The sequence below is a fragment of the Sinohyriopsis cumingii genome, unplaced genomic scaffold (assembly GCF_028554795.1).
Source record: "Sinohyriopsis cumingii isolate HCF-2022 unplaced genomic scaffold, ASM2855479v2 utg002239l, whole genome shotgun sequence".
NCBI classification, from domain to species: domain Eukaryota; kingdom Metazoa; phylum Mollusca; class Bivalvia; order Unionida; family Unionidae; genus Sinohyriopsis; species Sinohyriopsis cumingii.
The window spans coordinates 99,962-114,294 of NW_028316167.1; the positions used below are offsets into that span (position 1 = coordinate 99,962).

At 41.8% G+C, this 14,333-nt stretch overlaps 1 protein-coding gene across 2 annotated transcripts in view; it reads right to left on the reverse strand.

Moving 5' to 3' along the window:
- The window catches only part of LOC149770865 (uncharacterized), a 90,281-nt gene extending 88,704 nt beyond the window's left edge, over nucleotides 1-1,577 (reverse strand). Inside the window, exon 1 of one of the 2 annotated variants that reach the window (XM_089949019.1) lies at nucleotides 1,454-1,577. The gene's annotated coding sequence lies outside the window, so the exon portion shown is untranslated. Of the gene's footprint in view, nucleotides 1-1,162; nucleotides 1,379-1,453 lie in introns of those variants that run through there. The other variant, XM_089949020.1, reaches the window with a different exon arrangement.
- Nucleotides 1,578-14,333: the final 12,756 nt, after the last annotated feature.

Here is a 14,333-nt window from a genome sequence, read left to right on the forward strand (position 1 = left end):
AATATGGTGCAATCTTTTATGTAAAAGTTACCTCGATTGACACCCATTTTTTCAAATATATTTTTAAAATTATTCCATCACATAAAATAATAATGACCATATATGAAACAACATCAGTCTCATAAATATCCAAAAGGCCACGATTCTAAAAAAAACAGTCTTGGTTAGCCCTACCATGTAAGATGTAGCACCCCATATTTATGTTCTGGGTGCTACCCAAAAAACTAAATATCAGGTGAAACGTCAAATTTTACAACTTAGTACCAAAACAAAAATATCATGTGATGCATATTACATTGTAGGACTAGTCCTACATGTAAGACCTCAACGTTGATGTTTATGTTTTGGACACCCAAAAATTAAGTATCAGTGTTGAGGTCTTACATGCACTGATGCAGGACTAGTTGTAGGACTAGTCCTACATGTAAGACCTCAACGCTGATATTTATATTGTGGGTGTCAAGGTCTTACAGCCTAACTAACGGCGCTGTGTAGCATGTTTTGTAGTTGACTAACATCGTTACGAAAGTAAAATTTTCAGGAATATTTCACACAACTGACAACTAAAATAACGACGCTTTTCTACAAAGTCTTAATGTTTTAGTCAGACTTTACTTACTCTGATGTCATTTCTCTAATAAATTCAAATTCTCACAAAAGAAATGGACCTGTTTTCAAGTTTCGTTGGCCAACATTTGAGTTGACTGGAAAGCGTTGAAAACCAAGAATGCCCAAATCGGGTTAAGTTGAAATATTATTCTTTAATGAAACAAATAAAATTATATTATAAATATTGGAACTGTAAGCAATGTTTCCTTTCATTCAAAAAACATATCCCCAACATGAACCTACTTGAACTTACTTTGGCATATCTCAACTACCATCACATTGCAACAAATTCAAATGTATATCAATGGAACATGAAAATGCGTCCATTTGCAAGTATCATATTTTCATTCCACCAGGATAAAGACAGCACAGTATGTACATTAATTGCTTATAAATGAGTGGAAGAGTGTAGATATAGGCTGCCAAGTGTGAGATGTTCCTGAAACTTTGACTACTCATTCCGATGTCAACGACATCGGAACAGGCATACAAGGCCGTTTTTTGGATAGTAAGACATAGCACCAAGACAAAAACAACATGTGATATATCTTACATTGTCGAACTAGTTGTAGGACTAGTGATACGTGCTACATTGCAGGATTACATCTAGGTTGATTCTGTATGTGTCTTGATTTATAAGTTACCGCTGGAGGTAATCCTTTATAATTGGGAGGTTTAGATGTCCATAATGCACTCTAAAATCACTGAACTGGGAATACAACATTTACTGCGTGTTGACGACCTTACCCTGGTTGCTGCCTTTACTTTCACTTTCACCTGCTGCGTTTCAAACGTCAAATTAGCAAGTAATTAAAAATAGAACAATAAAAAAATATATATTTACCGTTACAACTTCAATTAAGCATTAACAAAAAATTTCGAACAATATTGCACAAGTTCATCAACCTATTATCAATTATGAATTTCTGCCAACGAAGTCGTTGGAGGTCTGCGGTTCAAAGAAAGGCTCCATTCGATTAAAAACATAGGTCTCACTCGAGAGTTTCGTATTTTGACACCACGGTATGACTTTAATTATCATAAGCCAAGGGTTTATAAATTCACTCAGAGGCTAAAGCTTTAATGTGGTTTAGGTTTATTTTGAGTTAGGTTTGAAAATAGGTTGCTTGTTTGTTGACTGTCTGTCACATTTAGACTAGTTATGAAGATCAAATGCGTAACTTAGACTGCAAAAAAAAAACAACCTGGTAAATACCACCTAGAACCACTAAGAAGCAATAATAGGCTCAAAGTGCTAAAATTTGGGCACTAAGAACATAGTAAAGCATTAAATTACCACCACAACATAAATGGTACTAAAATAAATCGATACATATTGTTAACCCTTGTCGTAATAGAACTAAAGTATTTTGAGTACCAGGAAAGACAACTGTGTCAGGGCTATGTATGCGGTCTCTCTAAACACCCCAAGACACCCCAGGACACCCCAAGACTCTCCAAGAACACCCCAATATTACATATATTGGCACCAAAGCTCTCAAAAGCGTACGAAGAAGCGAAAACAAAGCAAAAACACATACGGACATTGTTACCATCAATGATTAATAGTATTGGTTGATGTCGCTATTTCCAATAACCTACGGAAACTAACTCTTGTGCATCAAATCTCTTTAATTTTATAATATTATTAAACAATTTCCTTATTTAATGGCTATGCACCATACTTCTATCATTTATTTTGTTATAAACTGTTTATATACAATTTTTAATTTTAAATCGTGCATCAATATTTTTGACAGAGACGTTTAGAATACATGATCAAAGAGTGTTACAAGCTCCACGAGAGTGATTTCCCTTGATTTTATGTATCCGTGAAGTAAAGTCGCTCTCTAATTCCTTTCGATTTTACATCAATGTCGTGCTTGATATATCAGATGTAATTTATCTAAACTGTCTGATTATACAGGCCATTTAATGATTGGTACAGTCACATAAGCAATTAATTATCAACAATAACGCACAAACCACCAAATCGTTTATTTCTCAATAAGAATTACTCTGTCTCAATAGCAAATCCAGAGGACATGCCAAATATATTACCCAAATTACAGATTGATTAAAAGAAGAAAAACGATGAAACACACATTACTGGTTTATTTTAGAAGTTATTAATGTTTTCGCAAGCATAGTAATAGAATATACAAGGTAGATTTTCATCGTTTTAAATTTATGTCATATAGCAAGTTTCTAGCTGAAATCAGAAAGAATATATATGAGCTATTGAATTTACATTTATTTTTACCAAAATAACTTTCCAATGTTTCCATAAAGAAAATATAAAATTAACTTTTAGTAAATCAAACCATTATCAACACTATCAAAAACAATGCATATTTATTGACTATTGAGTTCTCTAGCCAATCGTGCTTTCTTAGCATTATATTTACAAAACAAATTGCATAAAGAGTTATTGACCAGTAAAACGATAGTACAACGTATCAAAGAGTTATTGATAAGTAAAACGATGGTATAACGTATCAAAGAGTTGTCGGAAACAGTACAAATGATCATCCGATATGTATTGATCCTGTCCTTCTGTACACAGACGCTTCTAATAGAACTTACAAGAGCTTTCTGGAACATATTGGTACAGAGCTAGATAGAAGTGTTGAGTCCATGGAAGTAAGAGTGCTGGAGATGATTGAATTTGGAAGTGATGATGAGAAGAGTATAACCAAGCCAATACAGTCTGTATTCCCCTCGGTTACACGCTATCTTTGCACGAGAGAATTGAATGGGGATACCCTAGCGACAATGGGAATTAGCATTACAGAGACCCCTGGGACACTCTGGCGACAATGGAAAATTAACATGGAGAAAAATCGTGGGACACTCTGGCGACAAGGGAAATTAACATGGAGAAAAAATTGTGGGACTGTTGAGCGACAAGGGGAAATTAACATGGGAAATAGATTTTGGGACTGTTGAGCGACAAGGGGAATTGAACATGGGAATAAATCGTGGGACTGTCTAGCGTCAAGGGAAATTGAATATGGGATTTTTTTTTATTTTTTTTTAAATTTTTAAAATAATTCTTTTTTTTTAAAAAGGGGTAGGCAATTGAAAGTCATTCTCTTTTCGAGAAATATGGGTGGCCCTGAAAAGGGCCTTTGGGTTTATGTTAATGTATCCATTAACATAAAGGGCATCTGCGGCATCTTCTTGTCCTCAAGCTGCGTCTTACTCGAGGGCCATAAATCAGTGTCCTCTTGAGGCAACCTTGTCTTTCTACGTACACTCTTCGTATCCACAGACTGGTGTCTGACTTGTCGACAACGGTCCAGTTGGACCGGACATACATGAGCATGTCCGTCCTAAACATCATTGAAGACACAAGGGTGGATGATTCGACTGTGGTCCACATCTTGAAGCGACGAGAACAGGTGAATCAATGCAGTGAACTGCGCTTATTTATAGGTAGAGGAAGGATTGAAACGGATTGAGTTCATTCACCAATCCAAACACGCGTTACAAAATTCAGTCAGCCCGCATCCAATCCGAAGACAGCAGTCTGTGACGTCACGTGGTCTATATAGATTCGCTAGCGCTTGTGTGCAGTCAATCTATGCGACAGTGATTCAACATGACGGAAACTCAGAAAACGATCCATTGGGGTGCACCAGCAGGGGAGACCGCCCAAGGGAACCCTGACTTACTTTCAGAAGAGGTGAATTGGGATTTTGTGGATTTTCTTACCTCGCAAGAATTTGTTCCGGAACCTTCGTTACCTTCTTCATTACCGCAAGTGGAGAATTTTAGACAGAGACAGAAAGAAGAATTGGAGAAATTTATATAACGACAAAAGGAAGCGGAACAAGCTTTTCTCCTACAGCAGCAGCAGCAGCAAGAAGAAGAGGTAAGAAAAAAACAACAGCAACAACAGCAAGAAGAAGTAGCAGCAAAGAAACAAGAGGGTGAAAATCAAACGGTCACGGTACTGTTGGACATTTTAGCGGAGTTAAGAAGTCTGAAACAAATGTATCAGACTTCTTTATTACGACCGAAGAGAATACGACCTTCCCGAGCTAAACACGTTAACCCTGTGACTAAGCCTACCGTACCACCCTTAGCGATTTCAACCCAATCATCATCAACATTACGCAGTCCAGAAGTAGGCCTTGGCCGTGGCAAAGGCTTAAGGCAGTTAAAGTTGATTGCTTAAACTCACCCCTACACAAAAAAGGCCCTTTTCAGGGCCACCCACATTTCTCGAAAAGAGATAGCCTTTCAATTTGCCAATAACTCAAAAAAAAACCCAAAAAACAACCCATTTTACCCCTATAGTACGTGTCTTTGTCTGAGTGCGTGAGTGTACGTTCTTATTTTTAAAATCATAACTCAAAGACACTTACCTTATATCATTAATTTATTCTTTTATCCATTGTTACAATCCAATTCACAATTCACAACAGAACGCTTTAATTAAAAGTTCATTTACTTCTTCTTTCTCCTTGTTTAGTCTCTTTGTTTTTTGAATTTCTTCACCGTCTTTTCCTCTTCTTTCTCCTCATTTTCTTCCCTTCTTCTTTTCTTCTCCTGTTTCTTTGCCTCTTGTAAATAGAATTGTCTTCTCTCTTCCTCTTCTTCCTCTGAAGAATCCCTCTCTTCTTCTGAAGAATTCCTCTTTTCTTCTGACTCCTCTTGTTTCTTTTTTGGGCAATCTGGAGACCAATGTCCTTTTTCATGACAATAATAACAGGTATCTTGACTTCTGTCTTTTTTAGCCCTTTTTTTTCTTTTTTGACGGTCTGGACACTCTGAAGACCAATGCCCTTTCTTCTGACAGATATAGCAAGTATCTTGACTTTTATCTCGAAAGGAAGGAGAGTAGTCCGTGGGCTGGTCTGAAGAGAATTTTCTAATGATCCCTCGCAAAGCTCTCACGAAACGTTCGATTTGGCTAGTCTCTTCCATCGTTGTGCTCGGCTTGAGAGTGAAATGAATAGTGAAAGGACAAGGCACACACCCTTTTATATACGCTGGTCTGCCATGACTATAAATTAGTCTATGGTGTTTAAACTTGAGTCATTTGACGTTTTTCACTCAAGATGAAACGATCCTATTCATTCGAGAAGAAAGAAGAAGAAGAAAGTAAGAGGCAGAAACGTGATCTATCGCCTCGTACCAAGGCTGAAATCTTGGCACAAATTCATGCCAGTGATTTTGAAGAGGACATGAGTGAACCAGAATCCGAACCCTCTAAACCAAGTTCACCACCCTTAGTCAACCCTGAAAAATACTATTCCATTCGAGAGACGGAAAAGCGCTCCTCTAGAAAATTTAGAACCACGGCTTACAAATACACAGTGAAGTTTAAAGATTTCAAGGCTGAAGTGCCGTTAGAGAAAGCAGAAGTGTTTATCACTGGGGTGTGGGATTCTTTGCTCACCTCACTCAAGCGACAATGTCAACCAAAAGAAGACGATCGCTTGAGACTTTCCATACAACACGACGGTTTGAAATCCCCTGTTTGGATTGAGTTTAGCACCCCTGCAGAATTGACCGCTTCCAAAGTCATGGACAAGATTCAACACGTACAACAATCTAATGATCATTTTGACATCACCGATGGTAAAACCACACTGGACATGACCCACGTCTCTCCTCCTCAAGGGACTGGACGCAAAAAGATGTTATTGGTGGACGACCTTCGCAACACCAAAACAAGTCTCGTCCGAATTAACAACCCTCAAGACCAGATGTGTTTAGCCCGTGCCATCGTGGTGGGACGAACCTATGCCAACAAGAACGACACGGTAGAATGGAAAAGAACCTGGAAAACTATTCAACGATCCGATCGAGCCAAACAACGAAATGAAGCAGAACTCCTGTTACAACAAGCCGGACTGTCCAAAGACACACCCTGTGGCATTCCTGAGATGCAAAAATTGCAAGATGCCCTAGCTCCACGATACACCTTGAAAGTGTACCCTCAAGAAATGCGCGGACCTCTGTTGTTTCGAGGCCAAGACTTTAAGGACGGAAAATACATTCATGTCTATTATCACGATGAACATTTCGATACCATTACCAGTATCACTGCATTCCTGAGATACGGGTATTACTGTGAGAAATGTGATTATGGTTATAATAATCGAGAGCAACACAAGCATTGTGGATGGAAATGCTCAGGATGTTTGGCCTCTCCACCCTGTCTGAGCGAAGAACCAGTACCTTGTTCAACTTGTCTGCGCACGTTTGTCAGCCCTGCCTGTTACCAACAACATCTGAAGACGCAAGGTTCACAGCAGAAATGTGCTTGTCAACTCCTGAGATTGTGCCCTACGTGTAGACAAGGCATACGTACCAATAGTACCAAGGTAGACGTATGTCGAGGAAAGAAAAAATGTCACATTTGTCACCACATCGTAGACTTGGAACACCAATGCTACGTGCAAAAATACCAACCCCCACCAGAGAAAGAGGACGGTCACAAGAAGAAAGGCAATTTCATCTTTTTCGATTTCGAATGCATGCAAGAGACCGGCATTCACATTCCTAATTTCTGCGTGGCTCATCGAGCGTGCGAGAAGTGCATTCAAGAACCTATTTTCAGTCATTGCCCTCACTGCAGCAAGATTCCCGGAGGGCGTGAAAAAATCTTTCGGGGACCGAACACGTTAGCCGATTTTGCCCAATGGGTCTTAGACCCCATCAACAAGACGTGGAGCCAAGAGGACATCGAACGTTACGGAGATTGTCATCGTCATGCCACGGTGATGGCTCACAATTTCTCCGGATACGATGGACAGTTTCTTCTCAGGTACTATACGGAACAAGGCACCGAGCGTCCTAAAGTGACTTTGAACGGAGCCAAAATCATTTTCATGCAAGTGGGACAAGTACAGTTTAAAGATTGGATGAGCTATTTGGCCATGCCTTTGAGCCGAATGCCTAAAACGTTTGGAATGACAGAAATGGCTAAAGGGTACTTTCCACACTTTTTCAATACGGAAGCCAATCAACACGCCGTTCTACCCCATTTACCTGAGGCTCACTATTACGACCCCGACAACATGCGTACCGAACAACGAGAAGCTTTCTACGCTTGGTACCAGGCTCACGCCTCGGACCCTTTCGACTTTCAGGAAGAAATGCTAAAGTATTGTCGTTCCGACGTGGACATTTTACGACGTTGCTGTGGAAAATTTCGAGAACTGTTCATGGAACACGGAGTGGTCGATCCTTTGAAAGAAGCTTGCACCATTGCCAAAGCGTGTTCCTTAGTGTATCGACAACGATTCATGCCTGAAAACACCGTAGCTGTCATCAGCCCTCAAACGACCCACTATGTCAAACGCTAATACTCGGTCAAAGCCCTACGTTGGTTACATTACTTGTGCGACAAGGAAGACAAGTGGATTCAGCATGCTCGCAACGGAGGGGGTGAAAAGACCATCGGAACGTATTCGGTAGATGGCTGGGACTTAGAAAACCCAAAGATCGTGTACGAGTTTAACGGTTGCTTATTTCACGGATGTCCCGTCTGTTACCCTTACCGTGGCACTAAAAATCAGTTTTTGCAACGAACCATGGAAGACTTGTACCAGGACACTTGTCAGCAACGCCTAAAGTTAGAACAGCAAGGATACCAAGTGGTGGAAATGTGGGAACACGAGTACGATCACCGTATGAAAACCGATCCCGAGTTTAAACGCCGCGTGGAAAGTTACCAGTTCATGGACCCACTGAACCCGAGGGATAGTTTGTACGGAGGAAGGACCAATGCCACCTGTTTGCTGTACCAAGCCGACGAAGAGAAAGGAGAAGAAATCAAATACTTGGACGTGTGTTCGCTGTATCCCTACGTGTGCAAATATTGTCACTTTCCTGTAGGGCACCCGCAATTGTTAACGGAACACATCGACCTGAAAAACATTCGACAATACGAAGGCTTGATCAAGTGTAAAGTTTTGCCGTCCACGGACTTGTACCATCCCGTCTTACCTCACCATTGTCAAGGCAAACTGATGTTTCCTTTGTGCCGTACTTGTGCCGAAACGTGCAACCAAGACCAACCTTGTCAGCACACCCAGGAAGAACGTGCCTTGACGGGAACCTGGGTCAGCGTAGAATTGTTCAAAGTTCTGGACATGGGATACCAACTGTTAGAAGTGTACGAAATTTGCCACTTTCCCAAGACACAACAATACCACAAGGGTGATCCCAGTCAGAAAGGCATTTTCGCTGACTACGTGGATGCCTTTTTGAAACTGAAACAAGAAGCCAGCGGCTATCCTTCCTGGTGTCACACTCCCGAAGACCAAATACAATTCAAAGAGAAATACTATGAACAAGAAGGCATCTCTTTAGACCACATCGAGAAAAACGAAGGCAGGCGATCGTTTGCCAAAGTGATGTTAAATTGCTTGTGGGGTAAAATGGCACAACGACCGTGTTTACCCAAGACGGAATATTTGACAGAACCTTCCCGCTACTTCCAGATGATTCACGACAAAACCAAATACATGAAACACGTGGACGTCGTTCGAGAGGATTTGATCTTGGTCAATTACGAAGAAGATCTGGACTTTGTACAAGACGACCTTTTTGGAAATGTCATCATTGCGGCTTACGTGACAGCCCATGCTCGCTTAAAATTGTACGAAGCTTTAGAACTGTTAGGGGAACGCGTCCTGTACTTTGACACGGAAAGTTGCATTTACATCCATCACCCGAGTCAACAGCACCCTAACATCGAAGGAGACCGTTTAGGAGCATGGACAGACGAGCATCCCGACGACAAGATTCTAAGTTTCGTCAGTGGCGGTCCCAAAAATTACGGCTACGAATACCGGGACAAACAAGGAGAAGTGCACACGACGTGCAAAGTGAAAGGACTGACTCTGAATTATCATACCAGTCGAGCGGTGAACTTTGGGGTATTGAAAGAAGCCTTGCAATCGGGAGAGGATGCAAACTTTAAAGTGACCACTCACCAACGGAACAAGATTGTACGTTTACCCACTCATCACATCGTCAGTCGGCCCTTGGAAAAAGTCTATCAAATCGTGTACTTTAAGCGAGTGAGACTTCCCAATCATTTCACCTTACCGTATGGACACGTCGGTATTGGTCTGTATATAAAAAGGAACCCTAGGCAAGATCGATAGTTCATTGGGACTACCAAGACCGAGCGAACAAGATGAATACTTTCAGAGAAACACAAAACAAGTTGTTTAGAAAGGCACAATTCAAGTGTGAGGCTTCTGAAGTGGAATGCGATTGTGAGCCTTGCGATGGGTACGATGCTGTACGCTGTGACCTTAGCGATGCCGTAAAGCATCATCGGAACTTTAGTGTCACTACCCCTATCATGGAAAGGGATGCTGTACGTGTCAAACCTGAGGGATGCGAAAGTGATGCCGCTCGTCCTCTTGGACATTTTACTGGGTTTCGTTTTAAAGCGGAATGTTCACATTCACGTCTACCCCCCTACGGATGTCATCCAGCCCTGACCAAACTCCTGTTCATGTCACCCAACCCTCATCGAAACGAACCTGTGAAAGACGAATATTCGTTTCCTGTGCGTTTGTCGGAATACTGCGACTTTGAAAATCGTCTTCAATCGTTCAAAGGAAAATGGCCTAAGTATCTGGGAGGACCGACCCCCGAAGAATTAGCCAGAGCCGGATTTTTCTACTTGGGCGAAGGAGATAAAGTCAAGTGCTTCAGTTGCGGTGTGTCACTTCATTACTGGGAACCGCAAGATTCAGCCTACGTAGAACATGCTCGATGGTCACCGAATTGTCATTACTTACCCTTATTGGGACCGAGACATTGAAGTAACTTACCATAATCTGTTCATGGATACTTTACAAGAGAACATTCGTGCTTTGCCTGTGGAGTTGAGAGAACGCATTTACCGAGAACTGGTGAAAATACAAGTGAAACGTAAAGAACAATTGCATCCGTTACGTCACCGGTGTTTGAACCACTGGTACCTGAATGCTATACAAGGACTGATTCAATTGAAAGTGTTCCATTGGACAGACATTGATCAACGACCTCCTGGTTATAAAAAGAATTGGTTTGGTATGGATGATTCTATCTACTACATTGTAAATGTACTGGATCCAATTCCAGAGGAAGAGTTAACGAATTACCAACATCTTTTACGCAATGTCAACTTAGTGAAAGAGGAAACTTCTGAACGAATTTTAATGTGTAGATTAGTGATGAAACGATTTAGATTCGACAATGAATTAAAACCATGTCTGTGCAAACAATACATTTCTTGTGTCAGACAAAAGAGGATTTAGTTTGACCTATTCATGGATACTTTGCTAGAGAACATTCGTGCTTTGCCTGTGGAGTTGAGAGAACGCATTTACCGAGAGCTGGTCAAAATACAAGTCAAACGTAAAGAACAATTGCATCCGTTACGTCACCAGATCTTTAAGCACTGGTACCTGAATGGTATAAGAGAACTGATTCGTCAGAAATTGTTTCAGTGCTCAGACCTTGTTCAATACTTCCAGGTCCCCGATGATCCACGTGTTGATCATTTTGGTTACTTCGAGATTCACCTAGTACAACACATTGAGGAAGACAAGGTAAAGGATTACCGACATATTTTACGTGGAATCTACTTAGCGGAAGAGGAAACTTCTAAACGAAGTCTGATATTTCGGTTACAGTATGCAACATTTAAATTCCCCACTGGAGAACGAAGATGTCTGGCTAGAAAGTACGTGTATTGTTTCCGAAACAAAGAGACTATAAAAACAGGCTGCCATGCCACGACTTTTATCGCATGTAATCCAACAGATTCCGTGGAAGGAACTCAATGACCATATTCAAACCGTGGATCATTACCATCGATTATTACAAGAACTGTATCCATTCAATTTGGGTCGACAAGTGGTGTGTGTCTTAGTGACTTGTTTTCTGGGATTTCGTTTACCAGCCGATTCTTTGTGGACTCTTTACGATCAGTACTTACCACCTCAATGGCCTTAAATGGTCACGAAAAACTCCTTTTGCTCAAAGCCTTGCGGTTTCATCTGGATACTTCTCGACCTCTACGGGAAAAAAAGATTCGTCAACTTTTAGCTACCCAAGACGTGTATGACGATGTGTGTGTAGCTTGTGACTTACATCCCCATTGGACAGATGTCCGTGCCTGGAAAGAATGGGATTTTGAGGCTTGGACCCAAGAAGTGGCGCAGTATGCACGAGAGTTGTTCAAGGAAAAAAGTTACTTTTCAACCCGTGTTAGTGACGGTACCAGAAGAACCTGTCACCCAGGACGGGACTGTCGTGGACAGGCCTGAAAGACCCTTTCGGGAGGACACTTGTGTGACCTTACCCCCTACTATAGAACTGGTTAGAACATTACCCAAAACATGTTGCTGTACAGACACTTGTGTTTATTCCACGTTAATGGTTATCATGTGCCTTTTATTCTTGTACTTAAGCCTTTGGCTTTTATGTATTTTTGTCTTTCGTATTCATGTTTGAAACATTCAATAAACGTGTTCTGAAAAATGTATATAAACTCTTGTCTTGTTTGTTTTTCGTGTCACAAGTGACATTTCTCACACAATGGCTACCTCTGCTGTCTCTGCTCCCTCTTCCTCTACTGTCAAAGTCATCGACGAACACTTAGATCGTGCCAGTTGGGAGGCTTTGTATCTTCGCCATCCCTTTAACATGCTCATTGCTGGACCTAGCGGTTCAGGCAAAACCGAATTCGTCAAACGTTTGATCGAACATAAACATCATTTGATCGATCGGCCACCTCAGCGGATCGTGTGGTGTTACAAAGAGTGGCAATCGGCGTACAGCCTCTTGCGAGAAAGTCAAGGCGATTCCATCATGTTTGTGGAAGGCATTCCTAAAGAAGACGATGGCATCGTCTCTGACTCCCGTCAAACCCATCTGGTCATTTTCGACGACATGTTAGGAGAAGACGAAGAAGAAATTAAACTGTGGTTCACGCGCAAAGGGCATCACCGTAATGCCAGTGTCGTTTACATCACTCAAAATTTGTTTCAACAAAGTAAAGCCCATCGCACCATCAGTCTCAATGCGCATTACGTGGTCTTGTTTAAAAGCCCTCGAGATAAATCGCAAGTGCAAGTCTTAGCCAAACAGTTAGGAACGCCTTGGCTGACTCAGGCGTACGACGATGCCACTCAAACGCCACACGCCTATTTACTCGTCGATTTGAAACCGACAACCCCCGAGGATTTGCGATTTCGTACCCACTTGTTTCACCACTGGTGCCAAGACGGAGGGTCTGTCCTGTACACGTCTCCGTCCTCGACTTAATTTCACTCCACATAAAAAAATCTATAAAAACCTCAGACCCTTTTTCGTCTGTCTCACACAACGTCAACATGACATCCCTTCAGTCGCATCTTCCCGTCAAATTGATTCGTGCCTTGTATGGCATCAGTCGAGAAAAAAATCCACAAATACGAGCTCGTGTCTTAGAAGCTAGTCTCAAAGAAGTCTTCCGATGGTTCACGGTGACGGCACGTCAAATACTCCAAGGAATCATTCAGATTCCTCATCAAACCAAACGCTTTTTCGATCGAAACAAAGTCGCTTAAGTCCAACTGGCCGATCCCCGCATCGACACTCAAACCAAAAAACAAATCATTTTGAAACCTGGAGGGAGCGGTACTCTAGGAGGGGTCATCATTCGCTCACTCTTAAGATGGGATCCTAATGCCCCCAAAGTTATCCCCAAGAAAAAAGTCCAACGAAGCCCCAAGAAGAAAAAGAAAAAGACTAGGTCCCAAAGGAGAAGAAGAACTTCTCCAGTGGCGGGACCCTCCTCAGACCAGACACCACCCCGGAAAAAGAAAAGAAGCCCCCAGAAAAAGAAAAGTCCACAAACGAAAACTAGTCGCAAGAGAGGTACTTCTTCTTCGCCCAGGACGCAACCTTACAATCGAAAACCACGACCTGCCACAGCAGTGACTGTGTCTCCGGCAGCCTCACGTTCATCCACTTCTCCATTAATGACACCAAGAACTGAAGAGTCCTTGGAGACGTTGATCACACCAAGAACTTCTCCGTTAATGACCCCAAAAAGAACTTCCCCAGTGGCAGGACCCTCCAATTTAGTGGCAGTGGCTGCTGCTCACAAAGCACCTTCTCCCAAAATCAAAGTCCAAGAAAGATCGGGCATGTTACAAAGTTTACTGGATTTGTCCAAGCAAGAACTGGCTCGATTTAGTCCGTTGCGTACCCCTCCACGACTTGCCATGCCTGTCCTCAAACTGATACGACGTAAAGACAATCAGTAGCGACGCGTTCCAGTATAAAAAAGACCTGTGACCAAGTCTCGGGTATCAGTGTTTTTTGGTGCTCCTGAAGACTCAAAGATGTCACCCTCCAGAAAACCCCAAGGAAAGAAAAGAAAAGGACTACCACCACGTTTAGTCAAACATGGGGACATGTTATCTGTCCTGTCCAAAGCTTCTCCACCTCTACGAAAAAAACTCATTCAATCAGCCTCCAAAGAGGTCATCGATACCGAGTGCGAATGTTGTTTGAACGTCTTGAAAGGCACGATCCCTTTGTCCAAACACCAGAAACAATGCTTAAGCAAACATCGTCACGTTCTTCGCCAAATGGTTCAAAAGAAAATTCCCATTCGTCAAAAGAAGAAGATGTTGGTTCAACGTGGAGGCATTTTACCCCTCTTGTTAGGCCCCATACTGAAAGGAGTCTTGGGAACCATGTTG